This window comes from Calliphora vicina, chromosome 5 (assembly GCF_958450345.1).
Source record: "Calliphora vicina chromosome 5, idCalVici1.1, whole genome shotgun sequence".
Lineage (NCBI taxonomy): Eukaryota > Metazoa > Arthropoda > Insecta > Diptera > Calliphoridae > Calliphora > Calliphora vicina.
The window spans coordinates 77,448,098-77,475,244 of NC_088784.1; the positions used below are offsets into that span (position 1 = coordinate 77,448,098).

A 27,147-nucleotide genomic window follows, 5' to 3' on the forward strand; every position below is an offset into this window, starting at 1 on the left:
CGTCAAAAACAGATTTTAGTTACTATTTGAAAATGCCCGAAATCATTTTCAAATAGTAACCCCCTGTCTATACTTGACAAATAATTATCATAACAATTAATGACATTTGTTGTCAAGACAAAATTGTCTTAGCAAAAGCACTAACAATTTTGTCATAACGAAGCAATAATACTAATAAATGGAGACTATACCTGATAATTTTTTATCTTGACAACCATTTTGATGTTTATCATGACTTTGATTAAAATTAACATTTTTATGTTATTTTTTACAATTTCAAGTTCTATCGGGCTAAGAAATACACCCTTTTTTTAAATGAAGAAAATAAAATATACGACTATATTAGATGAGAGCAATAGATTATGTACTTAAACAAATTTAAATTTTATAATAGAAATATTGTTTTTACTCATACAACAATAAAATAAACATTATTGTTATTGTATTATTCAACAAATGCTAATAAAAAATATACCTATTAAAGCAATAATTGTCTGGTGTTAAAAGTAGCACCAAATAATTAGTTCGAGTTTTTGTTATGCTAACACTGTGCTGCTAAATAAAGAGAGTAGGAAAAGCAGAGGTTCAAAATTCGAAACTAGTTGATCGACCCACTGTTGTCAAGTTAATACATGTTAAAAAATTTAATTTGAAATTTTCGATGTTTTTATGTAGATATAAACTTAATATATTTTCTCGAGTGTATTTTCATTTAACCTAATTTTCTAACAAATAATTAACAATATTCTCTCATTTTACATGAATATGAGAAATAAATAAAATATCAATCTCATCTGTATATAGATTGTACAGATGTACATACATATATACAATATATTTATGTATACAGTGTGATAAGTTATACTGAATACTGAAATACATCAAGTATAGAGTTAATAATTTCCCAGAATTTTTCAATTCCCCGGGAAATATTTAAAAAATCTGTCCAATCTCTGCATTTATACCCTTTCGTTTTTAATTTCTACATTAATATTCATAAAGTATTTAAATGTCAATCTGTCTGTTGAAATAAATTTTCCGAAGTCGCCAAATAACTTTTATACATGACTGATACATCAATATATCCGCTAAAGTCCAACTTAGGTTGCTAACTAATATCGTGAAAGTGTGCCCACATATGGCTGAGCAAACAGATATAGACATAGCTATAGGGGAGAAGATATAACCATGTCTGTCTGTCCGTCTGTATGTTGATACATGATTCATACATCAATATATCCGCTATAGGCCCGGTTCGGTTGCTATTTAAAATCGGCCCATAAATGGATTAGATATAAGAAAAAAACCTCGATAACATGGATTTTTTACCTATTTTTGATGTATATCTGGATTACTAAGTCTATGGTTATCCAATGATAGATATTTCAAAGATCTTTGCAACGACTTATGTATATAACGCCATAGACGTCGGACCTACAATGGGTCAAATTTAATAAAAATATTTTTTCACCAAAAAAAAATTTTTGTTTTCATTCCATTTTTTTTCTAATAAATTTAAAAAAAATTTTGAAATTTTTTTTTTTTTTTTAAAAAAATTTGTAATGAATATTAAAGAAAAAAAATATTTTTTACCTAAAAATATTTAAAATATAATTTCTAAGTATGTATATAATATAGCTCAACAAACATTTTATTCATCAAAATTTCCGCCGAATGTCCAAAATCTAGTGACTGAAACTATTACCACAAATTTCAAATTAATAAAAAAACAATTAAGAGTGCTATATTCGATTGTGCCGAATCTTATATACCCTTCACCAAATTATACTTCAAAATAAAAATTTTAAATATTTTTAGGTAAACAAAATTTATATTTTTTTCAAAGTTGTTTTTTTCATTTTTCAGAAAAAATTTTTTTTTTGTTTTTTTTTTAAATTTTTTTTGGTTTTTTTAAATTTTTGTTTTTAATATTTAGCGAAAAAAAACTTTTGGTGAAAAAAATTCAGGTTAAAAAAATATTTTTTCCGATTTTGACCCATTGTAGGTCCAACTTACTATGGTCTTATATACGTCGTTGCAAAGGTCTTTGAAATATCTATTATTAGATATCCATATTGTTTATATTAATAACTTAATAATCCAGATATATGTATGTCAAAAATAGATAAAAAATCGAGGTAGTCCTGGTTTTTTTCCTTATATCACAGCCATTTGTGACCGATTTTCTCGATTTTAAATAGCAAATGAGCCGGAAGAATTCTGGAGATATTGATGTATGAATCGTGTATGTAAGTTATTTTGGGGCTTCGGAATGTTGATTTCAACAGACAGACAGACGGACATGGCTTAATCGACTCCGCTATCTATAAGAATCCTGAATATATTACTTTATATTGTGGAAATTACAAACATTTATATAAAGCAAAAATTTATTGCATCTGTATAAATAATTACACAGTTAATTTAATATATTAAATTTACAAAACGATGGTCACATGTTTACAATGCGGAACTAAAAAATGTTTGAGATAATAATGCCAAACGATTCCTCTATCACAAATATGTTGTTAGGCATCATTATCTTATCTTGGAAAAAACAATTGTTAGTTACGAGGCTTCAATGTATAATCATCAATATGTAATAAGTAGTATTTATTAAAACATAGAAGATTTTATGAATAAAATACCATATAATCTTATTATTATGTTATTTTAGCTTGCTGAAGAAATTAAATGTAATTAATTCTATCAATAGAAGAGGATTTAAACTATTAGAATATTGTTTGTACTTCATCACATCGGGTGCAGACAATCGAAAATAAAAATTAATATTAAACTTTGGATTAGATTCAATGCCAGTCAAAGAGTATCTAAATGGTATGAATTTCCAGCCATCTAGGTCAACAGCTAATAAGAACCCTGAAGAACCAGTTACATAACTGGCTCTCTTTCCCATGGGTATATTTTATTTTAGTCACACTGTTTGTAAAATAATTTTCAAAAATAATAAATATGTACATTTTAAAAAATGTTTAACATTGAGCCGATGATCATGACTAAAATTCACACACTATGGTCAAGGTTGTTTATTATTTGGCTTAAAATTTGGGAAATGTTGAAAAATTGTAATATTTAAGTTACAACATGTGAGAAAGGACAGTAAGGGCATATGTTATAATTAGGGTTCCTAATCGATAAAAATTACACCGGATTTTATTATAAGCATTCTTCTTAAAATCACAGTATTATTTTTGCACAGATAAAACAGATTCGTTGTGATTTGTTAACAATCGAATGATACGATTATATCCATAGATTTTGTCGATATTAGCAACCTCAACTAAAGTCGAACGGTGCACGGTTTGGACTACAAAGCGGGTGAGTTAAAACTACCCAACCACTGCATTCTAAATAGTTTTTAACAGGTATTGCAACATGCGTTGTCATGATGGAATACTACGGTCGTCTCAAAAGATCAGCAGTTCTTTTGGCTCGGAATCTATATATTGCCAGAAAGATAAAAGGTCATAGCTTACAATGACCAATACTTTGAATAAATTTATATTGTGAAAATATTTCAAATTAAAAGCTAACAAGTAAAAGAGCTATATTAGGCTGTACTGAATCTTATATACACTTCACCAAATTATACTTCAAAATAAAAATTGTAATTATTTTTAGGTAAACTAAATTTTTTCTCCAGTTTTTTTAATATTTTTTTAAAATTTTTTTTTCTAATATTTAGCGAAAAAAAAAATTCGGGTTAAAATTTTCTGTTTTTTCAATTTTTTTTTAATATTTCGGGTTAAAAAAAATTTTGACCCATTGTAGGTCCAACTTATTATCGTCTTATATACGTCGTTGCAAAGGTCTTTGAAATATCTATCACTAGATATCCATATTGTCTATATTAATGACTTAGTAATCCAGATATAGGTCAAAAATCGAGGTTGTTCTGGTTTTTTCCATATATCTCAGCCAATTGTGAACCGATTTTCTCGATTTTAAAGAGCAACCGAGCCGGAAGAATTCCGGAGATATTGCTGTATGCATCATGTAAGTTATTTGGGGGCTTCGGAAAGAGACAGACGAACATGGCTTAATCGACTCCGCTATCTATAAGGATCCAGAATATATATACTTTATAGAGTCGGAAAATTATATTGTGGAAATTACAAACTTATATATACCCTTCTCACGAAGGTGAAGGGTATAAAAATAGTGCCGCTGATGCATACCGATTGCTATCCGAAGCTTATGGCTAATGTGTTTCATCGGTTTCAACGTGCGTTTCAGATGTAATTTTGACACGGAAGACAAAGATCGCCCAGGCCAGTCAAAAAGGTTTGAAGACCTAGAAGATTGCTGTCAAATTCAACAAGAGCTTGCAAAATCATTGGGAGCTATGAGTAAATTTGATAAAGAAGGGCTATATATTATATGAGCAAAATACTCGAAAATCAAATTTTAAGAGATGTTATTTTTTAAATTGCAATGTGAAGCATTGGAGGCAACTACAACTAAAAAATTGAACCACAAAATAACACAAAAAACAACAATTTCGAGCAAAGGTATTCTCAACAGAAAATAGTTATTGCAACTATTGTAAAGTAAACCACAAAATGGATAAGAGGTGCTTCCAAAAAACAAAATGCCAACAATGCGGCAAAATGCGTAACAAACTTTTACATATCAATGTTTTAAAATTAACAGGAACAGCAGCCAATAATACTGTTAATTCCATGAGTACACATTCAACAGCGAATGTGTTACCTTCTACGAATATGGCGAATATGTAGTTCTAAGAGCTTTAATAGACCATTGTTCTCAGGTAACAGTTGTTTTTTTAATTTTATGGAAAAAAATTGTTTTGTTTTTTTTTAAATTTAAATTTTTGTTTTTAATTTTAAAAATTTGTTGGTTTTTCGTTTTTTTTAAAAATATTCAGCGAAAAAAAAATCGGGTTAAAATTTTTTTCCGATTTTGACACATTGTAGGTCCAATTTATATACGTCGTTGCAAAGGTCTTTGAAATATCTATCATTAGATATCCATATTGTCTATATAAATGATTTAGTAATTCAGATATAGTTCAAAAATCGAGGTTTTCCTGGTTTTTTCTTATATCTCAGCTATTTGTGGACCGATTTTAAATAGCAACCGAGCCGTAAGAATTCCGGAGATATTGATGTATGAATCGTGTATGTAAGTTATTTGGGGGCTTCGGAAAGTTGACCTTAATCGACTCCGCTATCTATAAGGATCCAGAATATATATACTTTATAGGATCAGACAATTATATTGTGGAAATTACAAACGGAATGACAAACTTATATATACCCTTCTTACGAAGGTGAAGGGTATAAAAATTTAAAAAAATCCCGCATTTTCCAGTCATACACCCAATATTTCCCGGAAATGGAAAAAGTCCGGGAAATTAAGAACCCTATTCACAATGCAGTGCAATAATTCATGTGAACATGAGGAATAATAATATAAATAATAGAAGGAAAATACATTATGTTAGAATGTATTTATTTGCTACACTAATTAACACTGTGCTACAAGTATAAACATTTAATTTAATACTAGTAACTAAGAGTAGTTTGCACAGTTTCTTTATTTATTGCATACAATGTATTACAATTTTCAATTACATATACGTATAAGAGTGTTCATCATCGATTTCAATTAAATTGTAGTAATAATAAAAGACTTATTTATAATAAAATCTAATCAATAGTTCAAATGAGGTTTTATTTATAAACAAACCAATACATACCACTTATATAGACAATTAGTATGTGTGTGTACACAAGTATGGCTACTAGTTGCTAGTTAATTACACCGTTGCCCTTGCAAATTAACCAAATCTGCAACACCTACACGATCCTGTTTCCATGAGTACAATAATTAACTTATTCATATATAGCAAAGATTTAAATACGAGAAGAAAACCTAAATTTATAAATACGCCACAAAATTTCACATGATATTGTATATTTTCACTAAAACTTCAGGACACTAATAAAATAAATTTAAAAGATGATAATACGTTTCATCTTGTGATAAACTACTAAGAATTTGCTGACTTATTAAATTGATTATAGCTTAAATTAACTTAATAAAATCTACAATGAATATGTATGCTCAAATTTCAATGTCTACTTAATTTAATTTTCGAAATTTCAATTGAAAATGGTGTTTAGTGCGAAAAGTGGTCGGTAGCCTTTGATTGTGTGTAGTTATTTTTTTTTATTATTATTAGTTTATTCACTTTATTCACTCTCCATTCAGTTAGTTCTTCATTCATTCATTTATAAAACTCATTTTAAATAATATTGTATGCAAGCAATGTGAATTGCCAAGTAAACAATAAATAAACAAAATAACTAAATAAATAATAATAGTATTACGAGTATTAAGAAAGGAATAAATGAATGACAATGCAATGGACACTAAATGAATTTATACATTAGGGTCAATCATATTTATGTATACTATACATATATGGGAAATTATTTAAGTGCAAAGAAATTATTCAATAAAGTGTTATTTAAATAAGTTTTTATTTGTGTACTCAATATGCTGCACAAGTAAAAATTTTGAAGGGTACATATCTGTCATTATACCCTTCACCTTAGTGAGAAGGGTATATATAAGTTTGTTATTCCGTTTGTAATTTCCACAATATAATTTTCCGACCCTATAAAGTATATATATTCTGAATCCTTATAGATAGCGGAGTCGATTAAGCCATGTCCGTCTGTCTGTCTGTTGAAATCAATTTTCTGAAGACCCCAGATATCTTCGAGATCCAAATCTTCAATAATTCTGTCAGACATGTTTTCGCGAAGTTTCCTATTTAAAACAAGTAAGAAAGTATGGTCGGTCAAGCCCGACCATATAATACCCTACACTAATTAAAAGAGCAAAAACATTTTTCTTTTAAAATTTCAATAATTTATATATTTGAGTGATTTTCGGAAGTGGGCCTTATATGGGGGCTATGACCAATTATGGACCGATCACCATGAAATTAGGTCGTGTGATTTGTGTCTATATGAAAGTTTACTATGTTGAATTTTGTGAGTATACCAACATTTTTAAGCGATTTATGCACGTTAAAGTGATTTTCGGAAGCGGGTCTATATGGGAGCTATGACTAATTATGGGACCGATCATAACATAATTTGGTGACATGAATTTTGTATATATAAAACTTATTTGGAGCGCAATTTGTGGAGATACATATATAAATTAAACATTTATGACCGATAAAGTCCAATTTCGGAAGGACATTTGTATGGGGGCTAGGTGAAATAATGGACCGATTTCAGCCAGTTTCAATAGGCTTGGTCCTTGGGCCGAAAAAATAATGTGTACCAAATTTTATCGAAATATCTTCAAAATTGCGACCTGTACTCTGCGCACAAAGTTTACATGGACAGCCAGCCAGCCGACCAGACGGACGGACGGACGGACGGACTCAGAAAGTGATTCTTAAGGTGGGTGTTAGACTAATATTTTTGGGTGTTACAAACATCTGCACAAACGCATAATATCCTCCCCACTATGGTGGTGTAGGGTATAATTAGCAATGAGATATGAAGAAAAAACCAGGACAACCTCGATTTTTTACCTATTTTTGACCTATATCTGGATTACTAAGTCATTATACCCTACACCACCATAGTGGGGAGAGTATTATGCGTTTGTGCAGATGTTTGTAACGCCCAAAAATATTAATCTAACACCCACCTTAAAGTATACCGATCGTCTTAGAATCACTTTCTGGGTCGATTAAGCGATGTCCGTCCGTCCGTCTGGTTGGCTGGCTGGCTGGCTGTCCATGTAAACCTTGTGCGCAGAGTACAGGTCGCAATTTTGAAGATATTTCGATCAAATTTGGTACATATTATTTTTTCGGCTCAAGGACCAAGCCTATTGAAACCGGCTGAAATCGGTCCACTATTTCACCTAGCCCCCATACGAATGTCCTCCCGAAATTGGACTTTATCGGTCATAAATGTTTAATTTATATATGTATGTATCTCCACAAATTCCGCTCCAAATAACTTTTATATAAACAAAATTCATGTCACCAAATTTTGTTACGATCTGTCCATAATTAGTCATAGCTCCCATATAGACCCGCTTCCGAAAATCACTTTAAGTGCATAAATCGCTTAAAAATGTTGGTAAACACACAAAATTCAACATAGTTAACTTTAATATAGACATAAATCACACGACTTAATTTCATGGTGATCGGTCCATAATTGGTCATAGCCCCCATATAAGGCCCACTTCCGAAAATCACTCAAAAATATAAATTATTGAAATTTTAAAAGAAAATTTTTTTTGCTCTATTACTTAGTGTAGGGTATTATATGGTCGGGCTTGACCGACCATACTTCCTTACTTGTTAACATAGATGGATATCTAATGATAAATATATAAGACCATAGTAAGTTGGGCCTATAATGAGTCAAAATCGGAAAAAATATTTTTTAAACTAATTTTTTTTCTTTAAAAAAAAATTTTAAAAACAAATTTTTTTTTTAAATTTAAAAAAAAAAAATTAAATTTAATAAAAAAAAAATTTTAAATTTAAAAAATAACAATTCGAAATTTTTTTTTACAAAAAATGAAAAAAACAACTGGAAAAAAAAATAAATTTTGTTTACCTAAAAATATTTAAAATTTTTATTTTGAAGTATAATTTGGTGAAGGGTATATAAGGTTCAAAGAATGGTGCAAAGACGGGAAATTTTTGCATTAGGTAAAGGAATAATCAAGGAACTTATTTTGAAAATATGGCAAATATAGAAATTTATAGTTTTTTTATTTTCCATCAAAGTTGAGAAATATTGAAAAAATGGATAGTTGGTAAATATCGATTTACCTGGACAAATACAAAGCAAACAGTACACTTTTATTTTATTCTTTTCTTTATAAATAGATCTATCAACATAATCAAAAAGAACGAATGAAAATCGGTCAACTTTGAAAGGCCATATCTTCTGAACCAAATCGTTGGACAGTTTCCTGGAAAATAGGTTTATTAAATATTTTTAGGGTCACATGAAATTGAATAGCAACCGAACCAGGACTATACGCATATATTGATGTAACAATCATGTATTTAAGTTAAATGGGGGCTTCGGAGAGTTGATTTCAACAGACAGACGGACATGGCTATAACGATCAAGAAAATATACATTTTCTTACGTGTTTTAAACTGCAACTGATCAACAAATACCTATCTATATATTTCCAAATATTACAAACAAAAGCATTAAAAAACTAAACTTGTGTAAATAATATCATCATCATCATCACGTGCAAGCGAGGCAAGGGAAACCAATATAAAGTATCAGTTTAACAGAAACTTGTTCGAAAGCAATTTAATAAAATTAAATTAAATCTAATTGCTTTAAATAAAATGTTTGTATGTACGTAATAATTACAATATCATCACGTTTTTAATTAATTCAGTTAGAAACACATTTTTACTTATGTCATTTGCACATATTGATGCACATACATATTGACATTTGATGAAACAGGAACGAGTTAGTTATTTATTAAACAATATTTTAATTCAATTTGTTAATAAATAAACGTGTAATTGTATTAAAAATGTTTTGACATGTCATGTGTGGACGTTGTTAAATAGACATAGAGCGGAAACTGGCCTGTCAAAAACGTAAGTAGTGAGAATGTTTTAGTGAAAAAATAAAATTATAAACAGAAAAAACATATTCGCATGTGTGATTTGTTTATAATTTGTTTGTTTGTTTTAGATTTTTTTTTAAGTTTCCGCTTTATGTTTTTCAATGGTTAGTATCATAATTAAGTTAATTAAATGTGATTCAGATACATACATAATAATTATATCCCAGCAGTACTGGGTCCGAACTAGTGTTATAACCTATCATTTAAGGTCACATGTTAGTGTCTTAGGCAAAAATCCAAAACAAAACAAGTAAGAAAGTATGGTCGGTCAAGCCCGACCATATAATACCCTACACTAAGTAAAAGAGCAAAAAAAAATTTTCTTTTAAATTTTCAATAATTTATATTTTTGAGTGATTTTCGTAAGTGGGGTTATATGGGGGCTATGACCAATTATGGACCGATCACCATGAAATTTATGTCTATATTAAAGTTAACTATGTTGAATTTTGTGTGTTTACCAACATTTTTAAGCGATTTATGCACGTTAAAGTGATTTTCGGAAGAGGGTCTATATGGGAGCTATGACTAATTATGGACCGATCGTAACAAAATTTGGTGACATGAATTTTGTGTATATAAAACTTATTTGGAGCGGAATTTGTGGAGATACATATATAAATTAAACATTTATGACCGATAAAGTCCAATTTCGGGAGGACATTTGTATGGGGGCTAGGTGAAATAGTGGACCGATTTCAGCCAGTTTCAATAGGCTTGGTCCTTGGTCCGACTCAGAAAGTGATTCTAAGTCGATCGGTATACTTTAAGGTGGGTGTTAGACTAATATTTTTGGGCGTTACAAACATCTGCACAAACGCATAATACCCTCCCCACTATGGTGGTGTAGGGTATAAAAAGATTAAATTCCGAATTACAAAAGGACACTTAATGATAATAGACTCTTCAATAGATTACTTCTGGTTTATAAAGAGCCGTATAAAAAGATATTGAAAGTGACTACACTTTAGATTAATTAGAGACACTAAAGTGACAATTGATTTCACGTTAGATTATCTAAGATATATTGGGTACTATAAAAATACATATATGGATTTCAAGCCAAAAGAACTGCTCATCTTTTGTGGCCAAGAACGAATCAAACCAATATTGGATACTTTTTTCAAAGTGAAGCGTATCCCAGAGAGAGCGTTCTGTATTGATCGAAACAAATAGTAGTCGGATGGTGCACGTATATTCTGGATTCTTATAGATAGCGGACAACCTCGATTTTTGACCAATATCTGGATTCCTAAGTCATTAATATAGACAATATGGATATCTAATGATAAATATTTCAAAGACCTTTGCAACAAAGTATATAAGTTGGACCAACAATGGGTCAAAATCAGAAACAAAAATTTTAAATTTAAAAAAATTAAAAAAAAAAAATTTTAAATTTAAAAAAAAAAATTTTAAGAAAACAAAACTTTTTTTCTAAAAAATGAAAAAAAAAACAATTTTGGAAAAAAAATTGTTTCCCTAAAAAAATTTAAAATTTTATTTTGAAGAATAATTTGGTGAAGGGTATATAAGATTCGACACAGCCGAATGTAGCTCTCTTACTTGTTATATATAAGTTTATCATTCCGTTTGTAATTTCCACAATATAATTTTCCGACCCTACAAAGTATATATATTCTGGATCCTTATAGATAGCGGAGTCGATTAAGCTGTCAGACATGCTTTCGAGAAGTTTCCTATTTAAAATCATCAAAATCGGTCCACAAATGGCTGAGATATGAGGAAAAAACCAGGACAACCTCGATTTTTGACCTATATCTGGATTACGAAGTCATTAATATAGACCATATGGATATATAATGATAGATATTTGAAAGACCTTTGAAACGACGTATATAACACCATAGTAAGTTTGACCTACAATAGGTCTAAATCCGAAAAAATATTTTTTAACCCGAATTCACCAAAAAAAAAAAATTAAAAAACCAAATTTTTGTTTTAAAAATTTAAAAAAAAAATTTAAAATTTAAAAAAATAAACAATTTTAAAATTTAAAATAATTCGAAAAAAATTTTTTTACAAAAAATGAAAAAAAAAAATTTGGAAAAAAAAGAAATTTTGTTTACTTAAAAATATTTAAAATTTTTATTTTGAAGTATAATAAGGGTGAGGGGAATATAGCTCTCTTACTTGTTTATTTTTTAAATTAAAGGAATAAATCAAAACTTCCCGTATATAACGATTCGTTGGTATAAAACTAATTGAGAATAAATGACGGATATGTCATTTTGTGTCTGTAAAATTTTAGTTGGGGTAACAAAAATTCGGTTAATTAAATCGTAAGTCTTCTGTGTCAACTGAGAAACAATTTTGTACGGTTGATTGATTAGCTAGCTGACTTTCTTGTATGATTTATCTTAAAAAATTGTAAATATTAAATTTCTCGTTTCCCTAAATAAATTGTGCTCAATTTGTTTGTTCAAAATTTTATTTCCGTTTAATTTGTGAGCAAATAAACAAAATAGACCCCACACCAGCCCACAATGATACAAAAATAACATTGTTAATGTTTATTGTGTGTATTGTTAAATATTTATAGAAACTAAAAGAAATAAATTGTTAAATCAAAGTTGTAAACATTGGCAAATATTTATTTATAAAGAGGAGGGACTGGTACCATAATTTAACTGTCACGTTGAAACACAGATAAACAAACATTCATTCACTCATTTATTCAGATACAAATGTTTTAAGGACATTATTTAAGTGACTGTATTGTAGGTTGGTTGGTGGAGTGGTGCTAGTGCATTTTATACGATGACATGGATGATGGCCAAGAGTACTTATGTACTCAGATACTACACCCTTAAGTTTTGATGTTTAAGGTTGGTTAAACAATAAAACCTTGACGTCATGTAATAAACTAAATAATTTATGGCATTTTTTACGAAATAATGATAGATGTGTTGTGAATTTATGTATGTATTTTTATTTAGTCTTATTTCGTTAAACAAATTAGTCTTTTGTCGTAAAATTATAGACGACAAGATATGAGAATGAAGAACTTGTGTAGACATTAGGGTTTCTAATTTGCAAACATTTTATTTCGGGAAATTTTCTGGAATTTCTTTATACGATTTCTTTTTAATGTTTTAGTCTTATTTCTTAACAGATAATACAGTTTCGTTGTGATTTATTGCCAATCGAATGATTCGATTATATTCATAGATTTTTTTCAATACTGAGTATCTTACGAATGTCCAACAAAGATACAAAGGGACATAGAATTTGAAAGAAGGTAATTTTGTACTAATTAAAGATGAAAATACTCATCCAGCTAGTTGGCCGCTGGCGAGAGTTGCAGAAAAGTATCCATTAGTATGTACAGATACGAATGATGAGAATTCGTCACCGGTAAAAAGCCACTATACGAAGATGAAGGAGTCAGAGAAGAAGAATTCATATTAGTTACAAATGATGCCGATGGTATTGATGTTAATGAAACCAGTTAAGACGCTATCAATTAACAAAACCAATCTATTGGCAAACACGGCGCTTTATCTCGACAAGGTTGGACAACTAAACACTATAAATTCGAAGTGGAATATTGTAGTATACTACGACTTATCCCTGCATTACCAAGAGCTTGAAAGGATGGGCAAACTGATGGTGAAAATAAGAGAAGAGTGTCAAAAATTAAGTTTATTTAAGGATTCCTGTAAAATGGTGATGACAGTGATGGAGAGGATATATAAACGTTAGCAAACCCCGGATGAAAAGAGCACCATTTGAGTTTGTGGGTTCTATTTACAATGTCCTTTTTGGAATGATAGACGCAGACGATCGAGAGCAGATGGAGGAAAATATGAAAAATATTTTCAGTAATCAAGAAGGTTTGAATAAATTAATGTCCTACAAACATTCAATAAGACAACATAGGTAGAATTGGTAGAATCCATAAGGAAATCCATTATGGATGAAATAAGGGAAGAAATGGGTTTGATGATGCAGAATTTCCTGCATCAATTAAAACTAATTCATTGGGAAAGTGCTCCAAGAGAGTCATCAAGTGCTCCAAGAGAGCCATCAAGTGCTCCAAGAGAGCGGGAAAGTGCTCCAAGAGAGCAGAAGGAAATATATTATGAAGAAGCCGGCATAACGAAGAAGTTGACGGCGAGAATAGAATTGTAGTTAATCTACCTATTAAAAAGGGTTAAAAAATTAAATCGGAGACTCCAGAAAACAGGCTCTAGCAAGAATTCTTTCACTGGAAAGGAAACTAGGAGCAAATCCAAAGTTGAAGAAAGAAAGAGAAGGTAAATATTATTTACCGCACCAAGCAGTTCTTAGAGAAGATGTTGAGAAAATGTTACAAGTTAAAGTTGACCAAAACAGCAACATATTTTATGGAGAGAAAGCAAGAATGAGATAATTAAAGAATATAAATTAACCACGGTAACATATGGAACTGCCTCTGCATCGTCCTCGGCTATATTTTCATAAAATATGTTGATATTTCTCGATACATTTAACTACAATTCTATTGTAGCCGTCTACTTCGGTGGTTTCAATGGAGAGGTCTAAACTTAGTTTAGAGATCGTAACTGCTACTAAAACTTTTCTAGGATTCTCCTTTTTATGTATGACACCAGATAAAATCCATCCAAAGATTGTGAGCCAAAATACCATCTTTTTTATATATGCCATCTTCAGTTATGTTGGTTATGATATCCATTACAATCACGATATCAATTCGATCTGATTTATTTAATGATGGATCTGCTAATCCATTCGTTAATATGGAATTTAAACGAATGGTCATGTTGTGCTCCAGTCAGTTGTGGTAATATCAGCGCATCTGTTTCGCTTAAAAATCGAGGTTTCATTGTTAATCTGGTTACTGTAACCAGTTACAAGATTTTTAACAATATTATAGTCACAGTAACTATTTACATGATTGTGGTAACCATAATATGGTTAATTTATGATTCACATGATTGTATCAACCATATATATGGTTACAGTAAACAAATATATGTGTGTGGCAACCATATTTATGATGAATAATTTTATCATAATATGTTGTTCTCAGATGATGATAAGCCTTAAGCCGAAAGCAACATAATATAATAAGTCCTTCATCATATGAATGGTTGTCACAAACATATATTTGTTTATTGTAACCATATATATGGTTGATATAATCATGTGAATCGTAAACTAACCATATTATGGTTAACACAATCATGTAAATGGTTACTGTGACTATAATATTGTTAAAAAACTTGTAATAATATTGAAATGGTTACAGTAACCATGTCCAACTATATTTTTTCTCTGCGTGTAGTATTTCGGTACTGCACTTAATTCCCGGAAGCGCCAATGCTTCCTCTTACACTGTTGTTACCTGGGAACAATGGTCTATTAAAGCTCTTAGAACTACATATTCGCCATGCAAAGACTGCACTTTCACTTGGGCCGTAGAAAGTAACACATTCGCTGTTGAATGTGTACTCATGGAATTAAATGGAATTAACAGTATTATTGGCTGCTGTTCCTGTTAATTTTAAAACTTGATATGTAAAAGTTTGTTATACATTTTGACGCATTGTTGGCATTTCGTTTTGTGGAAGCATCTCTCTTATCCATCTTGTGGTTTAGGCAGATGTTAAACATTTTTCCTCCACGCACCCAGGAATTCCGATTATGCCATGAATTTTGTACATTCTAGGATTTTATGGCCGCTTACTTTACAATAGTTGCAATAACTATTTTCTGTTGAGAATACCTTTGCTCGAAATTGTTGTTTTTTGTGGTTATTTTGTGCTTGAATTTTTTAGTTATGCAATTTAATAAATTGCATAACGTCTCTTAAAATTTGAATTTCTTTTGATTTTCGAGTATTTTGCTAGTATAATATGAGCCCTTCTTTATCAAGTTTTCTTATAATTATTCTTGCGAGTATTGGGTCATCATTCTGCTTTTGGATGAATCCTGCTGCTCAAAAACATTTTGAAATTGCTGACTGAGTAGCTCCCAATGATTTTGCAAGCTCTTGAATTTAACAACAATCTTCTTGGGGTAATGTCCCGATTCTTGGTCTTCCAACCTTTTTGACTGGTCTGGGCGATCTTTGTCTTCAGTGTCAAAATTACATCTGAAACTCTCGCATGTTGAAACCGATGAAACACGTTAACCATAAGCTTCGGTGAGCAATCGGTATGCTTCAGCGGCCCTATTTTTCAAATTAAAGATGTAAAGCAAAACTTCCCACATATGACGCTTTATTGGCACGAAAGTTTCGTCCCCTTAATAAAACAATAGTGTATAATTTGTCTGTCATTTCGAAATAATTGAGTTTAAAATTTTTGTGTTAGTAGACATCTAGAACAAAAGTAATATTTCAATCGATCTTTTGACCCACTTTGTGGAAGTAGAATTTCACCAATTCTACTAGTTTCGAAGCAGAAAAGAAAATTTGTTGTTTAAAGTATAAAGTTCAGTAACTAAGTCAGAATAAATGACTGATACGTACCCTTCAAAATGACATATAAGTTATTAGTAACAAAAACCACGTTCAAATCATACATAAATCCCTAATTTTCAGGGACTTATGGAAAAAGTCAGCGAATTTAGAAACCCTTGTCTAGTATGTCTACTACATGTGCATTAGGGAGATTACACCTAAAAGGATTTCTAAGTACTCACTTAATAAATCGATGAACTTTTGATAAAAGAGCTTTCCCTGAGATTTAAGTTTTTTCTTCATCGTTTATTTATTTGCACTGCTGCTTCTAAGAAGCGCCAGCAACATTATCTTTTATAATATTGTCTTCTCTAAAGGTCTTTGGGTGGATTTTATGACAAAGTCTCTTAAGTTGTTTTCTGTTAACTTCTTTTGACAACAGGTTGAGTGACAAACTCTTATATTGTTGCGATTCAATCCGGTATCGATCGTCCATCAAAAACTTTGGCAACTGGGGTTTTTATAACCAAAAGTTTGTGTAAATTTTTTTAAGAATTTAAATATTTTAATATTTGTTTAATATAAATTAAACTAGACAAAAATTTCATATTTGCAAAAATTGTAAATAGTTGTAGCCCTACTACCCATGTTTTATGCATGAGTTTGAATAATAATTTAAAATTTTCATTTTCTAAGAATAGCATGAATAGAAACTTATTTTACACACATACTATACACAATATTAGCAATTTGCAATGAAAAGAAATTATTCAAAATTAAAGGATACATTGTGAATTGTAATGTTAACAAAAAATGTAAAGTCAGTAAATCCTTTTCTAACCCCCTTATTGACTTGCAAACATGCATAAATTTAAGGACATTTGGTTGTGAATAAATAAATAAATAATATTTATAAAAGAGAATTTATTTATGTAATAATATCATGTTATATATGGATATTTTCAATGTTATAATAAATATATTGAATAATTAACAATATTTAATTTTTATATAAAAAGTAAATTCATATTAGGCTTGCAAGATCAAGTTTTGTTGGTTAAACTTGGCTTAATATACTGTTAAGATATATTTAATGAGTTGACAGTTCTAAGATTGTTGGAACAACCAAGTAAGTGTCTTAAATACATTTATCTATGTAAATACTAGGGTATTCGAATTATTAGATTTTTCTCTTGTTCGAATAAAACGAATAAGAGATTTTAACTTGTTCGAATAATTCGATCACACGTTTAAAATTAATCGAATTATTCGAATAATTTAATTTTTTTAAAAAAAAGTAAAGTATGAAGTTTTACTGTTAAAGAAAAACAAAAAATAACGTTAAAGTTAACAATTCAAGTATTGATTATGTTAAAAAACATTCGAAAACAAAGGCCATCATTAAATTTTCAACAGAAATATTCTGATCAGATTAACTCCCGAACAATCTACAAAATAATTTACTAGCAAACTCTGTAGTTTATATTTTACAGCTATGCTTTAAAAAATTTGAGCTAGTTGGACATGATCCTGAATTCAAATACAATATAAACGTATTAAGAACTTTTTTATATCGTTCATTATTTCGGGTTTTAAATTGAGTAACTAATTCTTTAGTAAATTAATTATTCACTATTTCTAAATTATTTATAAAAAATTGTATTATACATCAAGCACTATCAACGTTGCCGAATCTTTGCTTAACAAAGTGGTCTGGGGAATTACATAATAAAGGGAATCTGTCCAAAGTTTGATATCATTGTCAGTGAACGTGGTTAATTTGAAGTCAGGAAGTGCATGATTGACGCATTTACAAATACGCAAAAAGTTTATTACCATGTTAGACAAAGATGTTCAACGATGTTCAAAATCATGTATAAGACGAACTCCAATATTTGTGTTTATCATTCGATTTATTAAATATTTTGCAACACTTACGTTTCATCTATTTCAATGTAATCATTATAAATGTCATCCTCAATATCACTTTCGACGACCGTTTCAAAATCACATTCTCCATCACATTCAACTCCACTTTAATCTAAGTTAATATTTTGATTATTAATTGCGATTCTTCTAATATTTCGCCAGCTAAATAACCAATATTTTATTCCGTACCTTTTATTTTCATTGGTTCAAGTTCAAAGTTAAAAGTTTTGAAATATTTGTATTTAGAATTGTAACCTCTTGCAGTAATATTTATATATTTATAGAAGTAGCTATCGGAACACTCATCTACAGTGATCGCAAGTCCCTTTGTCGTTATTCGAAAATGGCCATTCTTAAATTGATCGAATAATTATTCGTTAGAAATTATTCGATTAATCGAACGATCATTAGTCGAATGAATACCCTAGTAAATACTCCAGCTATATTAGCTTTAATGTGTTAATATACAGAAATACAAAAACACTTTTAGCTCTCCTGTAATAACTCTCACTTTTATAACATTTATTCCTGCGAACATTTTTACTTTCATTTCAGACAATTGCAGTGATGTCAAATTATAACACTGGTATGAATTTATTCAATTATTTAAAGTTCATTTAAGAGAAATTTATCATTAACATAACCGCTATTTTTAACACAAATTTAGTTGAGTTTGTTTACTCTTAGAAATATTATGTAAAAATACGATAAAGGACCCTTTAGGGGTTTCTATGTCAATAAATATAGAAAATTCATAAAGTACCATTAGAGGAATGAACAAGTACCATTTGTTGTCTCTTTATGCTACCTTAAACATATTAGCTAACTTTTAGCTTTTATTTTGAAACATTTGTACAATATAAATTCATTCAAAGTATTGGTCACTGTTAGCTATGACCTTTTCCCATCTTTCTGGCAACATAAGGATTCCGAGACAAAAGAACTGCTCATCTCTTGAGGCCATGAACAAATCAAGTCAATATCGGATACTTTGTTCCAAAGTGAAACGTATCCCAGAGATAGCGTTCTGTATCTATCGAAACAATTAGTAGTCGGCTTTTGTGAAACACTTCATTTTAAATACTTTTTAACAGGTATTGCTAGATGTGACCGATAGTTGTCACAGTGGAATATTACGGTTTCATGTCTGGCCGCATAGTCTGGTTAGATTTCATCAGCTCATAATAGATAGGACCCTTTCGGTCCTACCAAATACAGAGCATTACCTTAGCGCCATGGATATTTGGCTTTGGTGTTGATTCGGCTGGTTGGCCGAGCTTCACATACGATCTCTTACGCTTCGGATATCTTTATGGATCAATTTTTCATCACAAGTGATTCGGTGCGAAAATTATTTTCTTTTATAGCATTGAAGCATAATTTCGGAAATGCAATATCGTCTTTCAAGGTCTCTCGGCTTCAATTCGTATGGTACCCAATTTCCTTGCTGTTGGATGAATCCTGCTGTTCGTAAACGTTTTGAAATTGCTGCTTGATGAGCTCGCAATAATTTTGTAAGCTCTTGTTGAGTTTGACAATAACCTTCATGTAGTAATGCCTCCAATTCTTGGTCTTCAAACCTTTTTGGCTGGCCTGAACCGAACAAACCATCTCTCGCACAATTCACCATAAGCTTCGGTGAGCAATCGGTTATGCTTCAGCGGCACTCGTTTTCATATTAAAGAAGTAAAGCAAAACTTCCCGCAAATGACGCTATATTGGTACAAAATTCGACATTTTCGAAGCAAAAAAAAACTAAGTCTGCTTTTACACAGGGCAAGTTTTCTTGCGCAAGTCTAGAGTTTATAGGAGAGAGAGGCAAGAAGAAGAAGCAAGTGCACCCCTCACACTTGCTTGTAAGTTTCTTCAATTCTCTTTTGTTTTCTCATTTTCACTATGGCGTCTATTAGGTTTTGACATATAAAATTGAACACAGACTTGCTGTGTGTAAACAGACGAGCAAGTTTAAAAGGGAATCGAAGAGAGAATTTAAGTAAGAATAAATGATGCAATCTATTGCAAATTCCGTATTTTTAAGTATACGCTCATTAAAAATGTACCATAGGAGAAAAAGTATTAATGGTACTTCTCTTTTGAAGGCTCGTCAAAGTTTGAAATATCAAAATCTCCCTTTTGACGAATTTTTTGTATCTCAAAGGTTTCAAGTCTGTATTTATTTTCTCATTAAAAACATATGTTTAAAAAAAGTACCAAACTCTTTACCCCGATATGGCCCAATCTGACTTTTCATACTCGAAACAACAAACTGTTAGTTAATTTTTGTATGTCTGGAGGAACCAATGTTTAAAATTATATCAAAATTGGATTTATAATTTCGAATAAAATGTATTTTCTTGTTATTTTCCCTTCTTGGTACTTTTTTCTTTACAAATTTTATTCAAATAAATTTTAATATCACATTTATATGTCAATTTATAGAAAAACATTTTTTATGCAAAAAGTACCAAAAAGTTTAAGGTTTGAATTTCCAAAAAGTACCAAATTTACATATGTAAATAAAAAATACAATATAAAATTTATTAATATTTTTATTGGTTTATAAAATGTACCAAAACCTAGTTTTTACCCGTTTTCTCCCCTAAAGTGTTCAAATTTAAAAAAAAGTACCAAACCGTCTAATAATATTTTAAATATTTTTGGTATCTTTATTAGTTTAGAAGATATAAGGTTTTTGTTTGAAAAATATTAAATTTTTCAAATATTTTTCAAGTTTAAAACATAATTACATTTGCATTCAAGTCAAATGTTCATGTGCTTGAATTTTTGGGGCTTTGGTGCCCTGAAGGAAACCTGGGGACAAGTGTCTCCAAGTCACCAGTTTTGTCGACTATTTTGGTGACTTTTTAGCGACATTGTCAACGAAGACAACTCTTCCATCTGTTATGAATTCATACCATTTCGTTTTTTAATTTGTTTAATACAACGTCAAATGTTAACAAAATATGCAGTTTCATTATTTACATCTACTTCAGAAAAGTACCAAAAGTGTAGATTAGAATTACTAAAATGTACTAGTGAATAAGTACCTAGTCAATAGTAATATCGTCAGTAGTAGACTTCCAATGACACGCACATGTTAAATGTCTATAGTAAATAGCATTGTCTGGGGTAAAATAAGTCACTAGTACTGGTGACTGTGTCAATAGTAAGTCAGTATAGTTTCACTATTGACACTTCCTGCAGGGTGCTTATTGGGTACATTTATTTTCAAATACACATATAGTTTAAGATTAATAAAAATCTCAGTATTACTCGTAGTATTTCCTTAGTTAACTTTATCTCCACTTTCTGAGAATTTAAATTTTCCAAAAATTAGAAATTCAAAACTTCTTATCCTCCAAAAAAAATAACAATGTTAATTTCATTTCAATTCATTGAAAAACAACCCGACCTAATGTGTGGTCTAGTTAACAGGAAAAATAATCAGCAGGTAAATTGTTGGTGCCGCACGTTTGACAAATCAGCCGTAAATAATTAATAACCTAACAGAAAATAAGGACACAACTTTATCTTATATTCCTTAACACATACACAACTTGCATTAAGTGAAAATATTCATTCCCACCTTCAGGATACATTCAATTTATAGCTGAACGTTGTCGCATAACAACATTTAACTCAATCGAGTCCGCACTAAATCCACCAACAAGTTATGTACAATATAGAAGAGAAATAACAGCAAGGAATAAGCAAAAAAATAAAGTAAAAAAAGAAGGATTACAAAAGGACAAAATGGGAATTCTAAATAATAAACGGCTTTAATAACAGGAAAATACTCGTACTACTTATTACTTTCTACTCCTCTATAAGTGTGCAAGTGTCTATTGAAGGGGTGAAAAATAAAAATTACAAATTATTTCAAATGAAAATAAAACAAGTAAGAGACCTATATTCGGCTGTGACGAATCTTATATACATACCTTTCACCAAATTATACTTCTTAAAACTAATTTTAAATATTTTTAGGTAAACAAAATTTTTTTTTTAAAATTTAAAATTTTTTTTTTGTTTTTTCTATTAATTTTTTTTTTTAATATTTAGCAAAAAAAACTTTGGTGAAAAAAAAATTCGGGTTAATAAATATTTTTTCCGATTTTGACCCATTGTAGGTCCAACTTACTATGTGGTCTTATATACATCATTGCAAAGGTCTTTGAAATATCTATCATTAGATATCCATTTTGTCTATATTAATGACTTAGTAATTAAGATATAGGTAAAAAAACAGGTCAAAACTCGAGGTTGTCCTGGTTTTTTCCTTATATCTGAGCCATTTGTGGACCGATTTTCTCGATTTTAAATAGCAACCGAGCCTGAAGAATTCCGGAGATATTGATGTATGAAATGTATGTAAGTTATTTGGGGGCTTCGGAAAGTTGATTTCAACAGACAGACGGACATGGCTTAATCGACTCTACTATCTATAAGGATCCAGAATATATATACTTTATAGGGTCGGAAAATTATATTGTGGAAATTACAAACGGAATGACCAAATTATATATAACCTTCTCACGACGGTGAAGGATATAAAAATGTACATTGTGGGTCATAAATGTACCATAATTTTGTTTAGTATTTATTTTAGACCAAGATTTCATTCATGGAATTGACCGGATGCACCATTTCCCAAAACCTTTCGTCGGTTAATAATTCGATATATTGTGAATGATTGGAGATATCTTAACGAAATTTTACGTAGTACGAGCTGAATTGTTTCTGTTGTCGACTTGTATTTACATGTCCTTTTATTGGGTGTATGACTTAAAAGTGCGGGATTTACATAGATTGCGTATATTTTTAATAACTTATATGTCATTTTGAATGGCACATGTCCGTCATTTATTCTCACTTAGTTCTTCAACATTATAGTGTAAACAACAAAGTATTTTTATGCTTCGAAAATATCAAATTTTGAACCAACAAAGCGTCATATGCAAGAAATTTTACTTTACTTATTTAATTTGTGCCGCTGAAGCACAACGATTGCTCACCAAAGCTTATGGTGAATGTGATCCAAAGACAAAGATCGCCCAGGCCAGCCAAAAACGTTTGAAGACCTCCATAAAGATTGTTGTCAAGCTCACAAGAACTTGCAGAATTATTGGGACGTTTGCAAGCAGCAGGATTCATCCAAAAGCAGGGAAATTGGGTACCATACGAATTGAAAATGATTGACCTTGAAAGACGATTTTATATCTCTGAAATGCTGCTTGAACACTATAAAAGAAAATCATTACTTGGAATGAAAAATGTATCCATTACGACAACCCGAAGCGCAAGAGATCGTATATGAAGCCCGGCCAACCAGCCGAATCTAAACAGTAAAACTAAATATCCATGACGCTAAGGTAATGATCTGTATTTGGTGGGAGCAAAAGGGTCCTATCTATTATAAGCTGCTGAAATCTGGGCAGACCACAACAGGGAACATGTACCGAATGCAACTGATTCGTTTGAAACGAGCATTGGCCGAAAAAGCCCAGAATATGAAGCCAGACATGAAACCGCAATACTCTATCATGACAACACTCGATCACATGTTGCAATACCTGGGCGGTTACTGCAGTACTGAAAATGTTCGAAAATGTGTGCTAAATACATTGTAATTCTAAAAGATTTCCTTTCGAATCGTAGTAGGGAGTAACTCCCCTGTTAAAAAGTAGATAGAATGAAGTGGTTTGAAAGTTTTGCCTCATCAGCTTTATAGTCAAGACCGTGTACCGTCCGTCTACGATTTGTTTCGATCGATGCAGAACGATCTCTCTGGGATACGCTTCACCTTAGAACAGAGTATCCGAAATTGGCTTGATTCGTTCTTCGTCTCAAAAGCTGAGCAGTTTTTTTGGCTCGGAATCCATTTTTGTCAGAAAGATGGGAAAAGGTAATAGCTAACAATGGCCAATACTTTGAATAAATCTATATTGTACAAATGTTTCAAAATAAAATCTAAAAATATTGTAAAAGTTCCGCATAAATCATACATCCAATAGTTTCCAAAAAAATATCCCTTGTATTGACACTAAATATATTTCTCTTCCCATAAGATACAATAGTTGCATCAAAATGTACTATATAAGTAGATCATAGTGATCTGGTGCATAGAGAAACATAGAGCGGAAACTAGAAAAAAAACTCAAATTATTCAAAATAATTTTTTTGTTTTCACATAGTTTTTTCTACTAAGGAGTGAGATCGAAAAATTCTTAACATACATATATGTTTATAAAAAAGAAACCACTAAACTTACAGCTTTAATTTTTTTTTTATTTGATTGAAATTATTATTACAATTTACAAAAAAAATTATTTTTATAGTTTTAATCACTAGTGATGAAATTTTGAACCTTTTTCGGAAACCCTTCCATTAACGTTTTTATAGTGCTTTCTGTCACTTTGCTCGAACATGTAGTCCATCTCCGTTTAAAATCTACCACACTTTTGGACACCTTTTTTGTACTCTTCAATTCTCTTTTAACAAGAGCCCAATATCTCTCCACTGGCCTTAGCTCCGGGCAGTTTGGAGGATTTGCCTCTCTTGGTACAAATACCACATTATTGTTCTTGTACCACTCAAGGGCTTGTTTGCCATAGTGACAGGATGCCAAGTCAGGCCAAAAATAAGTGGACACATTATGAAGTCTTATGAATGGAAGCAGCCTTTTTTGTAAACATTCCTTGATGTAAATTTCGGTATTTATAGAGCCCGTTGTAACAAATGAGTGGCTTCTTTTGCCGCAACTGCATATTGCTTGCCATACCAAGAACTTTCTGGGAAATTTTGTCTGCTTTTGGGTCCTAAACTTTTCTTCAACATTCCCTCGAGCATCAGCAACATAAAATTTTTGACCTGGAAGTTGCGAAAAATCTGCCAGAACATACGTTTCGTCATCCATTATGCAGCAAGAATATTTTTTTATAAAACTTGACTTCAATTTCCGTGCTCTGTTTTTGGCCTCTAAATTTTTAGTAGCGTTCCTGTCAGGAACTTTTTGAGCCTTGTATGTTTTTAAACCTGCATTAGCTTTAACTTTTCGTACCAAATAGTCCGAGCACTGAGCTAACCGGGCTGCTTTCCTACCGGATGTGTTGGGAGCTCTTTTGAAAATGCGTTCTATTTTTTTGGCTTTAGAAACATCATGTGGACCATTCCTTCTACCTGAACCAGGTTTTCTATCAACTGACAAGTTCTCCCGGTACTGTTTAATAACATTGGAAACAGTTTGACGGCAGACCTTTGTATGCTTGGCCAACTTTTTGTAAGACCAAGTTGGGTTTTGTTGAAAATATTTAATAATTTCAGTACGCACTTTTTTCTGGTCACTCATTTTAATCAGATTAACAAAAAAATTAATATAATTGACATTACACATAATAACTGACATGTTTTTCAAAGGTAACTTGATCAAAAAAAAATTCAAATAATACTTGGGTTAAAAAATGTAATGAAAAACGTGTGTTAAGAATTTTTCGATCTCACTCCTTAATACATTCTCACCACTTAGGTTTCAGACAACTGAGTTAGGTCTTTGACAGGAGAGTTTCTGCTCTATGTCTATTCTCTATGATCTGGTGCTCCACAAAACATTAGAAATTTACAAACTACGATATTTTAGTACCTTCGACTATTTTCAACAGGTATTTACTTATTTATATAAACATTTTTTGGAATATTTTTATTTAAAACACTAAACCATAGAGAAACATAGAGCGGAAACTAGAAAAAAACTCAAACAAAAAAAAAAAATTACTCAAAATAATCACACATACGAGTGTTGTTTTTGTATTCACATAGTTTTTTCTACTAATACATTCTCACCACTTAGGTTTCTGACAAATGAGTTAGGTCTTTGACAGCAGAGTTTCCGCTCTATGTCTATTCTCTATTCACTAAACTTTGAACTAAAAAAAGTTTAAACGATTATCCTTGATTTACCAAATAAGTCTATTTCAATGACAAAGTACTTGACATGTTTGAATTGTACCAAAAAAATAAGAAAGTACCAATTAAAGTAACAATTTGCTCATGCCCAGCCATCTAGAGTGGAGTATAGGCAGCAATGTCCTTGAAAATATAAGCAGTAGGTTAAATGCAAACCATTACTGCTGCTACACTCTCTTATTTGTTGCTGTTGTTGGTGTTGTTTCTGCTGTCAAAAGAAGATGATGATAAGACAACAGGACAAGTGCGAATTCGTGTAAAAAAATGTTGAACTCAAAATGGAAATTATCAATTACAGTTTGTTGTTGGGTAGTGAGGAGGGGGGGTGGGGGTTTATAAAAAGGGAAAACTTCAAATGAAAAAATAACATAAAATATTCTTATAAAAAGTAAAGAAATATAGAAAAGAACATAAAACGGAATTTAATTTTATTACAAAACAATCAAGCATGTACTTACCTCCACTTAAACGCAACAATGTTGTTGGGGACAATTTGGAAATATTTAATTGTATTTGAATTGTGAAAACAGGATATTTATGATTTTCTATGAATAAAAGGAAAATCAATCAATTAAATAAATGGATAACACAAAAACTGCATATATTAAAGGATTTTAAAAAAGGTTATACACACAAATATATAATTTAATTAACAATAATTAATATATTTCAGAAACACACTTCTTTTGCTCACATAATCTATATATTATTTATATTATTATCCTTTAGTTATTACAAAAGGATGTTTTACATATACATATATTTATTTTTCTTCTTTTCCTTTTTTTTTTGTTAAATACATATAAAGTATACCAACAAATTCATATATAGTGAATGCCAAACAGAAAAATATATCCAACAAATTCGCATAAACTCAAGCCAAATAAACCTGGCTGGCTGGCTGACTTTACAAAATTTTCACCGCATACCCTCTCAAATTAGCACCTTATTTCTGTGTCTTTCTTTCTTTGGGTTTTCTATTCTAGAATATAAAAGTGCGTTTGTGTCTCTAACCGTGTTTAAGTGTAAGAGATATTCGTACCGCAAGGTTTTTAAGGAATATTTTTAGCCGCTTTTAAATTCCCCAGAACATCTAAACGGTTTGAATGTTAAAACAGAACTAA

The 27,147-nt window shown here is 30.6% G+C and overlaps 1 protein-coding gene across 2 annotated transcripts in view; it reads right to left on the reverse strand.

The window, feature by feature from the left end:
- Window positions 1–26,592, reverse strand: part of LOC135961872 (protein 5NUC) — a 47,464-nt gene extending 20,872 nt beyond the window's left edge. Inside the window, exon 1 of one of the 2 annotated variants that reach the window (XM_065513509.1) lies at window positions 26,482–26,592. The gene's annotated coding sequence lies outside the window, so the exon portion shown is untranslated. The remainder of the gene's footprint in view (window positions 1–26,481) is intronic. The other variant, XM_065513508.1, reaches the window with a different exon arrangement.
- Between the last annotated feature and the right edge of the window lie 555 nt (window positions 26,593–27,147).